The following is a 13,644-nucleotide window of genomic DNA, read 5'->3' as shown; positions in this document are numbered from 1 at the left end:
GTCTATTTTTCTCAGATTCTGATCCAGTATTGTAAAACCCTGGTCCATTGTTCCCAAATTCTAATCCAGTATTGGAAAATTACAGCCTATAGTTTTGAGATTCTGATCAATTATTGGAACATCCCGGTCTATTGTTCCCAGATTCTGATCCAGTATTGCAACTTTGCAGTCTATTGATCTCAGGTTCCGATAAAGTAAATATGAGAGTGTATTTTTCACAGCTTCTGATTCATTATTGGAACATTGCAGTCTATTGATTTCAGATTCTGACGCAGTATTGAAACATTACAGTCTAATGTTCTCAGATTCTGATTCATTATTGGAACATTATAGTCTAGTGTTCCCAGATTCTAATCTGTATTGGAACATTAAAACCTCTCGTTCTCAGATTCTGATAAATTATTGGAACATTGCGGTCTATTGTTCTCAGTTTCATATTCAGTATTGGAACATTACAGTGTATTGTTCTTAGAATCCTATCCATTATTGGAACATCCCTGTCCATTGTTTCCAGATTCTGATCCATTATTGGAACATAACAGCCTATTGTTCCCAGATTGTGATCCATTATTGGAACATTACGGTCTGTTATTCTCAGATTCTGTTCCATTATTGGAAAATTGCAGTCCATTTGTCTCAGATTCTGAACCAGTATTGGAAAATTATAGTCTATTGTTTTCAGATTCTGATCCAGTATAGGAACATTGCAGTCTATTGTTCTCAGATTATGATCCTTTATTGGAACATTACAGTCGATTGTTCTCAGATTCTGATCCATTACTGGAAAATTGTAGTCTATTGTTCTCAGATTCTGATCGATTATTGGAACATCCCTTTCCATTGTTCCCAGACTCTGAACCAGAATTGGAACATTACAGTCTAATATTCTCCGATTCTGTTCCAGTATTTGAACATTGAAATCGAATACTCTCAGATTCTGATCCAGTATTGGAACATTACAGTTTACTGTTCTCAGAATCTGAGCCTGTATTAGAACATTGCACTCATTTGTTCTCAGATTCAGATCAATTATTGGAACATTACAGTCTGTTGTTCTCAAATTCTGCAAAGTTTCAATTCTGAATCACAATGTGTGAACAACGGTCCGGGGTTGTTCCTATAATGGGTCAGAATCTGAGAGAAATAGACTGCAATGTTCCAATACTGGATTGAATACTGGATTCCAATACTGGATCAGAATCTGAGAACAACAGACTGTAATGTTCCAATAATGTATCAGAATCTGCGAACAATAGAAATGGATGTTCCATTAATGGATCAGAATCTGAGAACAATACACTGCAATGGTCCAATCCTGGATCAGAATCTGAGAACAATAGACTGCAATGGTCCAATCCTGGATCAGAATCTGAGAACAAGACACTGCAAAGTTCCAATATTGGATCAGAATCTGGGAACAATAGACCGGGATGTTCCAATAATGGATCAGAATCTGAGATAAATAGGCTACAATGTTTCAATACTGGATCAGAATCTGAAAACAATAGACTGCAATGTTCCAATAATGGATCAGAATCGGAGAACCAAAAGTTGTAATCTTCAAATAATGGATTAGAAAGTGGGAACAATAGACAGGGCTCAATACTGGATCCGAACCTGTGAACAATAGAATGTAATATTCCAACACTGGATCAGAATCTGAGAGCAATAGATTGTCATGTTCCAATACTGGATCAGAATCTGAGAACAATAAACTGCAATGTTCCAATAATGGATCAGAATCTGAGATCAATAGACAGCAAAGTTTCAATACTGGATGAGAATCTGAGAATAATAGATTGTAATGTTTCAATAAAGCATCATAATCTGAGAACAACACACTGTAATGTTCCAATAATTCATCTGAATCTGGGAACACGGGACCAGGATGTGGCAATGACGGATCCGAATCTGAAATCAGTCGACTATTCTGATCCAATACTGGATCAGAATCTGAGAACAATCGACTGCAATGTTCGAATACTGGATCGAACTCTGAGAACAATCGGCTGTAATACAAAGAACAAAGAACAGTACAGCACAGGAAACAGGCCCTTCGGCCCTCCAAGCCTGTGCCGCTCCTTGGTCCAACTAGACCAATCGTTTGTATCCCTCCATTCCCAGGCTGCTCATGTGACTATCCAGGTACGTCTTAAATGATGTCAGCATGCCTGCCTCCACCACCCTACTTGGCAGCGCATTCCAGGCCCCCACCACACTCTGTGTAAAAAACATCTCTCTAATATCTGAGTTGTACTTCGCCCCTCTCACCTTGAGCCCGTGACCCCTCGTGAACGCCACTTCTGATCTGGGAAAAAGCTTCCCACCGTTCACCCTATCTATCCCCTTCATAATCTTCTACACCTCTATTAGATTTCCCCTCATTCTCCGTCTTTCCAGGGAGAACAACCCCAGTTTACACAATCTCTCCTCATAGCTCAGACCCTCCATACCAGGCAACATCCTGGTAAACCTTCTCTGCACTCTCTCTAACGCCTCCACGTCGTTCTGGTAGTGCGGCGACCAGAACTGGACGCTGTACTCCAAATGTGGCCTAACCAGCGTTCTATACAGCTGCATCATCACACTCCAGCTTTTATATTCTATACACCGTCCTATAAAGGCAAGCATACCATATACCTTCTTCACCACCTTCTCCAACTGTGTTGCCACCTTCAAGGAATTGTGGACTTGCACACCTAGGTCCCTCTGTGTTTCTATACTCCTGTTGACTGTCATTTATTGTATAACTCCTCCCTACATTATTTCTTCCAAAATGCATCACTTCGCATTTATCCGGATTAAACTCCATCTGCCACCTCTCCGCCCAATTTTCCAGCCTATCTATATCCTGCTGTATTGCCCGACAATGCTCTTCGCTATCCGCAAGTCCAGCCACCTTCGTGTCATCCGCAAACTTGCAGATTACACCAGTTACACCTTCTTCCAAAACATTTATATATATCACAAATAGCAGAGGTCCCAGTACAGAGCCCTGCGGAACACCACTGGTCACAGACCTCCAGCCGGAAAAGGACCCTTCGAACACTACCCTCTGTCTCCTATGGCCAATGTTCCAATCCTGGTTCACACTGTGAGAAAATAGTGTGCAATTTCCCAATAATGGATCAGAATCCGAGAACAATACATTGCGCTGTTCCAATACTGGATCAGAGTCTGAGAACAATAGGCTGCAATGTTCCAATAATGGATCAGAATCTGAGAACAATAGACTGGGATGTTCCAATACTGGATCAGAATTTCAGAACAACAGACTGTAATATTCCAATAAGTGATCTGAATCTGAGAACAATAGACTGTAATGTTCCAATCACTGAGCAGAATCTGAGAACAATAGATTGTAATGTTCCCATACTGGTTCAGATTCTGAGAACAAGAGACTGCAATGTTCCAATACTGGATCAGAAACGGTGAATATTAGACTGTAATGTTCCAATTCTGGTTCAGAGTTTGGGAACAATGGAAAGGGATGTTCCAATAATGGATCCGAATCTGAGACCAATATACTGTAATGTTGCAATGCTGGATCAGAATCTGAGAACAATCGACTGTAATGTTCCAATAAAGGATCACCATCTGAGAACAATAGACTGCAATGTTCCAATAATGGATCAGAATCTGAGAACAATAGACTGTAATGTTCCAATACTGGATTGGAATCTGAGAACAATAGACTTTAAATTTCCAATACCGAATCAGAGTCTGGGAACAATAGAAACGGATGTTCCATTAATGCAGCAGAATCTGAGAAAAAGAAACTGCGTGTTCCAATACTGGATCAGAATGTGGGAACAATGGTCCGGTTTGTTCCAATACTGGAGCAGAATCTGAGAACAATAGACCGCAATGTTAGAATATTGAACAGAATCTGAGAATAGTAGACGGCAATGTTCCAATAATGGACCAGAATGTGGGAACAATGGTCCGGGCTGCTCCTATAATGGATCAGAATCTGAGAAAAATAGACTGCAATGTTCCAATACTGGATCAGAATCTGAGAACAATACACTGTAATCGTCCATTATGAATCAGAATCTGGGAACAATAGATTGCAATGGTCCAATACTGGATCAGAATCTGAAAACAATAGACTGTAATTTTCCAATACTGGATCAGAATCTGAGAACAATAGACTGTAATGTTCCAATAAAGGATCAGAATTTGAGAACAACACTGTAATCTTTCAATCATTGATCAGAATCTAAACAATAGACTGAAATGTTCCAATACTGGATCAGAATCTGAGAACAATGAACCGGGATATTACAATGATGGATCAGAATCTGAGATCATTAGACTGTAATGTTCCAATGCAAGATCAGAATCTGAGAACAATACACTGCAATGTTCGAATAATGGATCGGACTCTGAGAATAATAGACTGCAATTTTCCAATAATGGATCAGAATCTATGAACAATAAACCGTAATGTTCCAATCCTGGATCAGAACCTGAGAACAGTAGACTGTAATGTTCCAATAAAGGATCAGAATCTGAGAACAACAAAGACTGTAATGTTCCACTCATTGATCAGATTCTGAACAATAGACTGTATTGTTCCAATACTGGATCGGAACCTGAGAAAAAGAGATTACAATGTTCCAATAAAGGATCAGAATTTGAGAACAACAGAATGTAATGTTCCAATCATTGATCAGAATCTGAACAATAGACTGGAATTTTCGAACACTGGATCAGAATCTTAGAACAATTGACCAGGATTTTACAATGATGGATCAGAATCTGAGATCAATCGGCCGTAACGTTCCAATACTGGAGGAGAACCTGAGAACAATAGACGGCAATGTTAGAATAATTGAACAGAAACTGAAAACAATCGACTGCAATGTTCCAATCATTGATCAGAATCTGAACAATAGACTGTAATGTTCCAATAATGGATCAGAAACTGAGATCAATCGACTGCAAAGTTTCAATAATGGATCAGAATCCGAGAGCAATAGACTGTACTGTTCCAATAAAGGATCATAATCTGAGAACAGGAGAGTGCAATGTTAGAATAATTGAACAGAATCCGAAAACAATAGACTGCACTGTTCAACACTGGATCAGAATCTGAGAACAATACACTGGGATGTTCCAATAATAGATAGGATTCGAAGAACAATAGACTGTAAAGTTCGAATACTGGATCAGAACCTGAGAACAGCAGACTGCAATGTTTCAATAATTGATCAGGACTTGAGTACTATAGGCTGTAATGTTCCAATACGGATTAGAATCTGAGAAAAATACACTGTCATGTTCTATTACTGGATCAGAATCTGAGAACAATAGACTGCAATGTTCAAATAATGGATCAGAATCTTAGAACAATAGTCTCTAACATTCCAATCATGAATCGGAATCTCAGATCAATAAACGGCAATGTTTCAAAACTGGATCAGAATCTGAGAACAAGAGACTGCAATGTTCCAATACTGGATCAGAATGTGGGAACAATGGACCGGAATGTTCCAATACTGGATCAGAATCTGAGAACAATAGGCTGTAATGTTCTTATTATGGACCAGAATCTGAGAACAACAGACTGAAATGTTCCAATACTGGACCAGAATCTGAGAACAATAGACTGAAATGTTCCAACACTGGATCAGAATCTGAGAACAATGCTCTGTAATATTCCAATACTGGATCAGAATCTGAGAACAGTAGGCTGTAATGTTCTAATTATGGATCAGAATCTGAGAGCAATAGACTGAAATGTTCCAACACTGGATCAGAATCTGAGAACAATGGACTGCAATGTTCCAAAATGGATCATAATCTGAGAACAATACTCTGTAATATTCCAATACTGGATCAGAATTTGAGAACAACAGACTGCAATGTTCCAATAACGGATCAGAATCTGAGAACAATGGACTGTAATGTTCCAATAAAGGATCATAATCCGAGAACAATACTCTGTAAAGTTCCAATACGGGATCAGAATCTGAGAACAATAGGTTGTAATGTTCCAATAATTGATCAGAATCTACGAACAATAGACTGCAATGTTCCAATACTGGATCAGAATCTGAGACAAATAGACTTTAATGTTCCAATACAGGATTAGAATTTGAAATCAACAGACTGCAATGTTCCAATACTGGATCAGAATCTGAAACAAATAGACTGCAATTTTCTAAAAATGGATCAGAATCTGAGAACAATAGACTGGAATGTTCCAATAATCATAGAAACCCTACAGTACAGAAAGAGGCCATTCGGCCCATCGAGTCTGCACCGACCACAATCCCACCCAGGCCCTACCCCCATATCTACCCACTAATCCCTCCAACCTACGCATCTCAGGACACTAAGGGCAATTTTTAGCATGGCCAATCAACCTAACCCGAGCATCTTTGGACTGGGGGAGGAAAGCGGAGCACCCGGAGGAAACCCACGCAGACACGAGGAGAATGTGCAAACTCCATACAGACAGTGAGCCAAGCCGGGATTCGAACTCAGGTCCCTGGAGCTGTGAAGCAGCAGTGCTAACCACTGTGCTACCATGCCGCCGGCAGAACATGGATCAGAAGTTGGAAACAATGGACCGGGATGTTCCAATAATGGATTGGAATCTAAGAACCATACACTGTAATGTTCCAATACTGGTTCAGAACCTAAGAACAGTAGACTGCAATGTTCCAATAATGGATCAGAGTCTGAGAACTATAGGCTGTAATGTTCCAATACGGATTAGAATCTGGGAACAAATGACCGGGATGTTACAATACTGGATCAGAATCTGAGAACAATAGAATATAATATTCCTAAACTGGATCAGAAGCTGAGAGCAAGAGACTGCAATGTTCCAGTACTGGATCAGTATCTGGGAACAATAGACCGGGATGTTCCAATAATGGATCACATTCTGAGAACAATAGACTGCAATGTTCCAATAATGGATCAGAATCTGAGATCAATAGACTGCAAAGTTTCAATCCTGCATCAGAATCTGAGGAAAAGAGACTGCAATGTTCCAATACTGGATCAGAATCTGAGGACAATAGACTGCAATGTTTGAATACTGGATCGGACTCTGGGAACAAGCGGTTGTAATGTTCCAATACTGGTTCAGACTCTGAGAAAAAAACAGACTGCAAATTTCCAATAATGGATCAGTTTCTGTGAAAAAGAGATTGTAATGTTCCAGTACTGGATCAGAATCTGAGAACAATACACTGCAAAGTTCGAATACTGGATCGGACTCTGAGAACAATGGGCTGTAATGTTCCAATCATTGATCAGAATCTGAGAACAATAGACTTCAATGTTCGAATACTGGCTCAAATTCTGAGAACAATAGACTGCAATGTTCCAATCCTGGTTCAGAGTCTGGGAACAATGGAAAGGGATGTTACAATAATGGATCAGAATCTGAGAACAATACACTGTATTGTTCCAATACTGGATCAAAATCTGAGAACAATAGACTGCAATGGTCCAATAATGGATATGAATCTGAGAACAATAGACAGTAATGTTCCAATACTGGTTCAGAACCTGAGAAGAATAGACTGCAATGTTCCAATACTGGATCGGAATCTGAGAACAATACGCTGTAATGATCCAATACTGGATTAGAATCTGAGAACAATAGACTGCAATGTTCCATTATGGATCAGAATCTGTGAACAGTAGACTGGGATGTTCCAATAATGGATGAGAAGCTGGAAACAATGGACCGGGATGTTCCAATAATGGATAGCATTCGAAGAACAATACACTGTAATGTTACAATACTGGATCAGAACCTGAGAACAGTAGACTGTAATGTTCCAATAATTGATCAGAATCTGAGAACTATAGGCTGTAATGTTACAATACAGAATAGAATCCGAGAAAAATACACTGTCATGTTCAAATACTGGATCAGCATCTGAGAACAATAGACTGCAATGTACAAATAATGGATCAGAATCTTAGAACAATAGTCTCTAACATTCCATAAGACCATAAGACCATAAGGCATAGGAGCGGAAGTAAGGCCATTCGGCCCATCGAGTCCACTCCACCATTCAATCATGGTTGATTTCAACTCCATTTACCCGCTCCCTCCCCATAGCCCTTAATTCCTCGAGAAATCAAGAATTTATCAATTTCTGTCTTGAAGACGCTCAAGGTCTCGGCCTCCACCGCCCTCTGTGGTAATGAATTCCACAGACCCACCACTCTCTGGCTGAAGAAATTTCTCCTCATCTCTGTTCTAAAGTGACTCCCTTTTATTCTAAGGCTGTGCCCCCGGGTCCTCGTCTCCCCTGTTAATGGAAACAACTTCCCTACGTCCCTATCTAAGCCGTTCATTATCTTGTAAGTTTCTATCAGATCTCCCCTCAACCTCCTCAACTCCAATGAATATAATCCCACGATCCTCAGACGTTCATCGTATGTCAGGCCTACCATTCCTGGGATCATCCGTGTGAATCTCCGCTGGACCCGCTCCAGTGCCAGTATGTCCTTCCTGAGGTGTGGGGCCCAAGATTGCTCACAGTACTCCACATGGGGCCTAACCAGTGCTTTATAAAGCCTCAGAAGTACATCCCTGCTTTTGTATTCCAAGCCTCTTGAGATAAATGACAACATTACATTTGCTTTCTTAATTACGGACTCAACCTGCAAGTTTACCTTTAGAGAATCCTGGACTAGTTCTCCGAAGTCCCTTTGCACTTGAGCATGATGAATTTTGTCACCGTTTAGAAAATAGTCCATGCCTCTATTCTTTTTTCCAAAGTGTACGACCTCGCACTTGCCCACGTTGAATTTCATCAGCCACTTCTTGGACCACTCTCCTAAACTGTCTAAATCTTTCTGCAGCCTCCCCACCTCCTCAATACTACCTGCCCCTCCACCTATCTTTGTATCATCGGCAAACCTGGCCAGAATGCTCCCAGTCCCGTCATCTAGATCGTTAATATATAAAGAGAACAGCTGTGGCCCCAACACTGAACCCTGCGGGACACCACTTGTCACCGGTTGCCATTCTGAGAAAGAACCATTTATCCCAACTCTCTGCCTTCTGTCTGACAGCCAATCGTCAATCCATGTTAGTACCTTGCCTCGAATACCATGGGCCCTTATTTTACTCAGCAGTCTCCCGTGAGGCACCTTGTCAAAGGCCTTTTGGAAGTCAAGATAGATAACATCCATTGGCTCTCCTTGGTCTCACCTATTTGTTATCTCTTCAAAGAACTCTAACAGGTTTGTCAGGCACGACCTCCCCTTACTAAATCCAAGCTGACTTGTCTTAATCCGACCCTGCACTTCCAAGAATTTAGAAATCTCATCCTTAACGATGGATTCTAGAATTTTGCCAACAACTGAGGTTCGGCTAATTGGCCTATAATTTTCCATCTTTTTTCTTGTTCCCTTCTTGAACAGTGGGGTTACAACAGCGATTTTCCAATCCTCTGGGACTTTCCCTGACTCCAGTGACTTTTGAAAGATCATAACTAACGCCTCCACTATTTCTTCAGCTATCTCCTTTAGAACTCTAGGATGTAGCCCATCTGGGCCCGGAGATTTATCAATTTCCAGACCTTTGAGTTTCTCTAGCACTTTTTCCTTCGTGATGGCAACCATATTCAACTCTGCCCCCTGACTTTCCTGAATTGTTGGGATATTACTCATGTCTTCTACTGTGAAGACTGACGCAAAGTACTTATTAAGTTCCTCAGCTATTTCCTTGTCTCCCATCACTAGATTACCAGCGTCATTTTGGAGCGGCCCAATGTCTACTTTTGCCTCCCGTTTGTTTTTAATGTATTTAAAGAAACTTTTACTATCATTCCTAATGTTACTGGCTAGCCTACCTTCATATTTGATCATCTCCTTCCTTATTTCTCTCTTTGTTATCCTCTGTTATCCTCATTGCGTCTTGGAAGTGCAGCAGAGAGGGAGAGATTCGCGAGAGGAGTGCCGCGGGTAAGCGCTGTTATTTTTTAACTTACTTTTTCGCGGGTTTTTTCTTTAAAAATAGCTAAACCCGGAAGTGGTCGCGCAGGGAGGTCTGGGAGAGAGAGATTTTTTTTTCCCCAATAAATTGGAACAGAGAGGAATCCCGATACTCGACACTTGTAGAGTATCCCACCCTCCCTCCTCCTCTAACCTAAGAAAAAAGACCCAGTGAGAGCAGGGCTTTGGAGAAAACAGGAGGAGGAAAGATAAGTTTAAAATTTTCATTCACTTTTTTTTTTCCCTGTGTGTTTAAAGGGGCAATTATGAGTGTGAGGCCAGTATGTTGTTCCCAATGTAGGATGTGGGAGGTCCTGGAGGCGCCTAGCCTTCCGGACGACCATATCTGTGCTGGGTGTGTTGAGCTGCGGTTCCTAAGGGACCATGTTAGGGAACTGGAATTGCAGCTCGAGGACCTTCGCCGGGTTAGGGATAATGAGGAGGTCATTGACAGGAGCTATCGGCAGGTGGTCACACCGGGACCGCGGGAGGAGGGTAACTGGGTAACAGTGAGGAAGGAGAAAGCTCGGTTGATGGTGAGCACCCCGGTGGATGTGCCCCTTAATAATATGTACTCCTGTCTGAGTACTACTGGGGTGGACAGCCCACCTGGGGGAAGCAGCGGTGGCAGTGTCTCTGGAGCTGAGCCTGGCCCAGTAGTGCAAAAGGGAAAGGAAAGGAGGGTAGTGCTAATTGGGGACTCTACGGTGAGGGGGTCAGATAGGCGTTATTGCGGACACAGACGGGACTCTCGGATGGTGGTTTGCCTCCCTGGTGCAGGGGTCCGGGATGTCTCTGGTCGAGTCCCAGAAATCCTGAAAGGGGAGGGAGAGGAGCCGAAGGTCGTGATGCATATAGGTACTGCTGACATAGGTAGGAAGAGGGAAGGGGTCATGAAAAGAGAATATAGGGAGTTAGGGAGACAGCTGAGAAAGAGGAATGCAAAGGTAGTAATCTCGGGATTGCTGCCTGTGCCGCGGGAGAGTGAGAACAGGAATCGGTGGAGAATGAATGCGTGGCTGAGGGACTGGAGCAAGGGACAAGGATTTGGGTACTTGGATCATTGGGACCTCTTTAGGGGCAGGTGTGACCTGTTTAAAAAAGACGGGTGGCACTTGAATCCCAGGGGGATCAATATCCTGGCGGGAAGGTTGGCTAAGGCGACTGGAGAGACTTTAAACTAGAAAGGTTGGGGGGAGGGAATCGAAATGAGGGGACTGAGAGCGAGGAGGTTAGCTCGCAAATAGATAAGGAATGTAAACAGGGTAAGAGGGAGGTTAGACGAGTGATGGAGAAGGGAAGTGCTCAGGCTGAAGGTCTAAGATGTGTCTATTTTAATGCCAGGAGTGTAGTGAATAAAGTGGATGAGCTTAGAGCGTGGATTGCTGCTTCGAATTGTGATGTGGTGGCCATTACGGAGACTTGGATGTCTCAGGGACAGGACTGGGTGCTTCAGGTGCCGGGTTTTAGATGTTTCAGGAAGGACAGGGAGGGAGGCAAGAGAGGGGGGGGAGTGGCACTGTTGATCAGGGATAGTGTCACGGCTGTAGGGAAGGTGGACGCCGTGGAGGGATTGACTACGGAGTCTCTGTGGGTGGAGGTTAGGAACAGGAAGGGGTCGGTAACGTTGCTGGGTGTTTTCTATAGGCCGCCCAATAGTAACAGAGATGTTGAGGAGCAGATGGGGAAACAGATCCTGGAGAGATGTAGGAATAACAGAGTTGTCGTGATGGGAGATTTAAATTTCCCAAACATAGATTGGAATATCCCTAGGGCTAGGGATTTGGATGGAGAGGAGTCTGTTAGGTGTGTCCAGGAGAGTTTCCGGACACAGTATGTGGATAAGCCTACTAGAGGAGAGGCTGTACTTGATCTGGTGCTGGCTAATGAACCTGGACAGGTGGAGGATCTCTCGGTGGGTGAGTATCTTGGGGATAGAGATCATAATTCTATCTCCTTCACGATAGCATTGGAAAGAGATAGGATCAGGCAGGCTAGGAAAGTGTTTCTCTGGAGTAAAGGGAAATATAGTGTCATCAGGGAGGAAATTAGATGGGTAAATTGGAAGGAGGCATTCTTGGGGAAAAGTACCGAAGGAAAGTGGAGGATTTTCAAGGAATGTTTGTCTGGAGCTCTGCATGACAACGTTCCGATGAGACAGGGGGGTGTTGGTAGGGTATGGGAACCGTGGTGCACGAAGGTTGTGATGAACCTGGTGAATAAGAAAAGAGAGGCGTACAGAAGGTTCAGAGAGCTAGGAGGTGTTCAGGATTTAGAGGAGTATACGGGATGTAGGAAGGAGCTTAAGAAGGAAATTAGGAGAGCGAGAAGGGGTCATGAGAAGGCCTTGGCGGGTAAGAGTAAGGAGAATCCCAAGGCTTTCTACAAATATGTCAAGAGTAAAAGGATGAGATGTGAAGGCATAGGACCCTTAAAAGGTGAAGGGGGAAAAGTTTGTGCGGAACCGTTAGAATGGCGGAGCTGCTTAATGAATACTTTACCTCGGTATTCACGGTGGAAAGGGATCTGGGTGGTTGTACTGCTGGTTTGCGGTGGACAGTAAGGATCGAGCATGTGGACATAAAGAAAGAGGATATGTTGGAACTATTGAATGGCATCAAGGTTGGTAAGTCGCCGGGACCGGATGGGATGTACCCCAGGTTACTGTGGGAGGCGAGGGAGGAGATTGCGGAGGCTTTGGCGATGATCTTTGCATCGTCGATGGAGACGGGAGAGGTTCCGGAGGATTGGAGGATTGCAGATGTGGTCCCTATATTCAAGAAAGGGAACAGGGACAGCCCGGGAAATTACCGACCGGTGAGTCGAACCTCAGTGGTTGGTAAGTTGATGGAGAGGATCCTGAGAGACAGGATTTATGATCATCTAGAGGAGTTTAGTATGATCAAAAGTAGTCAGCACGGCTTTGTCAAGGGCAGGTCGTGCCTTACGAGCCTGGTTGAGTTCTTTGAAAATGTGACCAAACACATTGACGAAGGAAGAGCGGTGGATGTGGTCTATTTGGACTTCAGCAAGGCGTTCGATAAGGTCCCCCATGCAAGACTTCTTGAGAAAGTGAGAGGGCATGGGATCCAAGGGGCTGTTGCCTTGTGGATCCAGAACTGGCTTGCCTGCAGAAGGCAGAGAGTGGCTGTGGAGGGGTCTTTCTCTGCATGGAGGTCAGTGACCAGTGGAGTGCCCCAGGGATCTGTTCTGGGACCCTTGCTGTTTGTCATTTTCATAAATGACCTGGATGAGGAAGTGGAGGGATGGGTTGGTAAGTTTGCTGACGACACCAAGGTAGGTGGTGTTGTGGATAGTTTGGAGGGATGTCAGAAGTTGCAGCGAGACATAGATAGAATGCAAGACTGGGCGGAGAAGTGGCAGATGGACTTCAACCCGGATAAGTGTGTGGTGATCCATTTTGGCAGATCCAATGGGATGAAGCAGCAGTATAATATGAAGGGTACCATTCTTAGCAGTGTAGAGGATCAGAAGGACCTTGGGGTCCGGGTCCATAGGACTCTTAAATCGGCCTCACAGGTGGAGGATGCGGTCAAGAAGGCGTACGGCGTACCGGCCTTCATTAATCGAGGAATTGAGTTTAGGAGTCGGGAGATAATGCTGCAGCTTTATAGGACCCTGGTTAGACCCCACTTGGAGTAC

Source organism: Mustelus asterias (genome assembly GCF_964213995.1).
Source record: "Mustelus asterias chromosome 26 unlocalized genomic scaffold, sMusAst1.hap1.1 SUPER_26_unloc_22, whole genome shotgun sequence".
NCBI lineage: Eukaryota > Metazoa > Chordata > Chondrichthyes > Carcharhiniformes > Triakidae > Mustelus > Mustelus asterias.
This window is presented reverse-complemented; position numbering follows the sequence as displayed.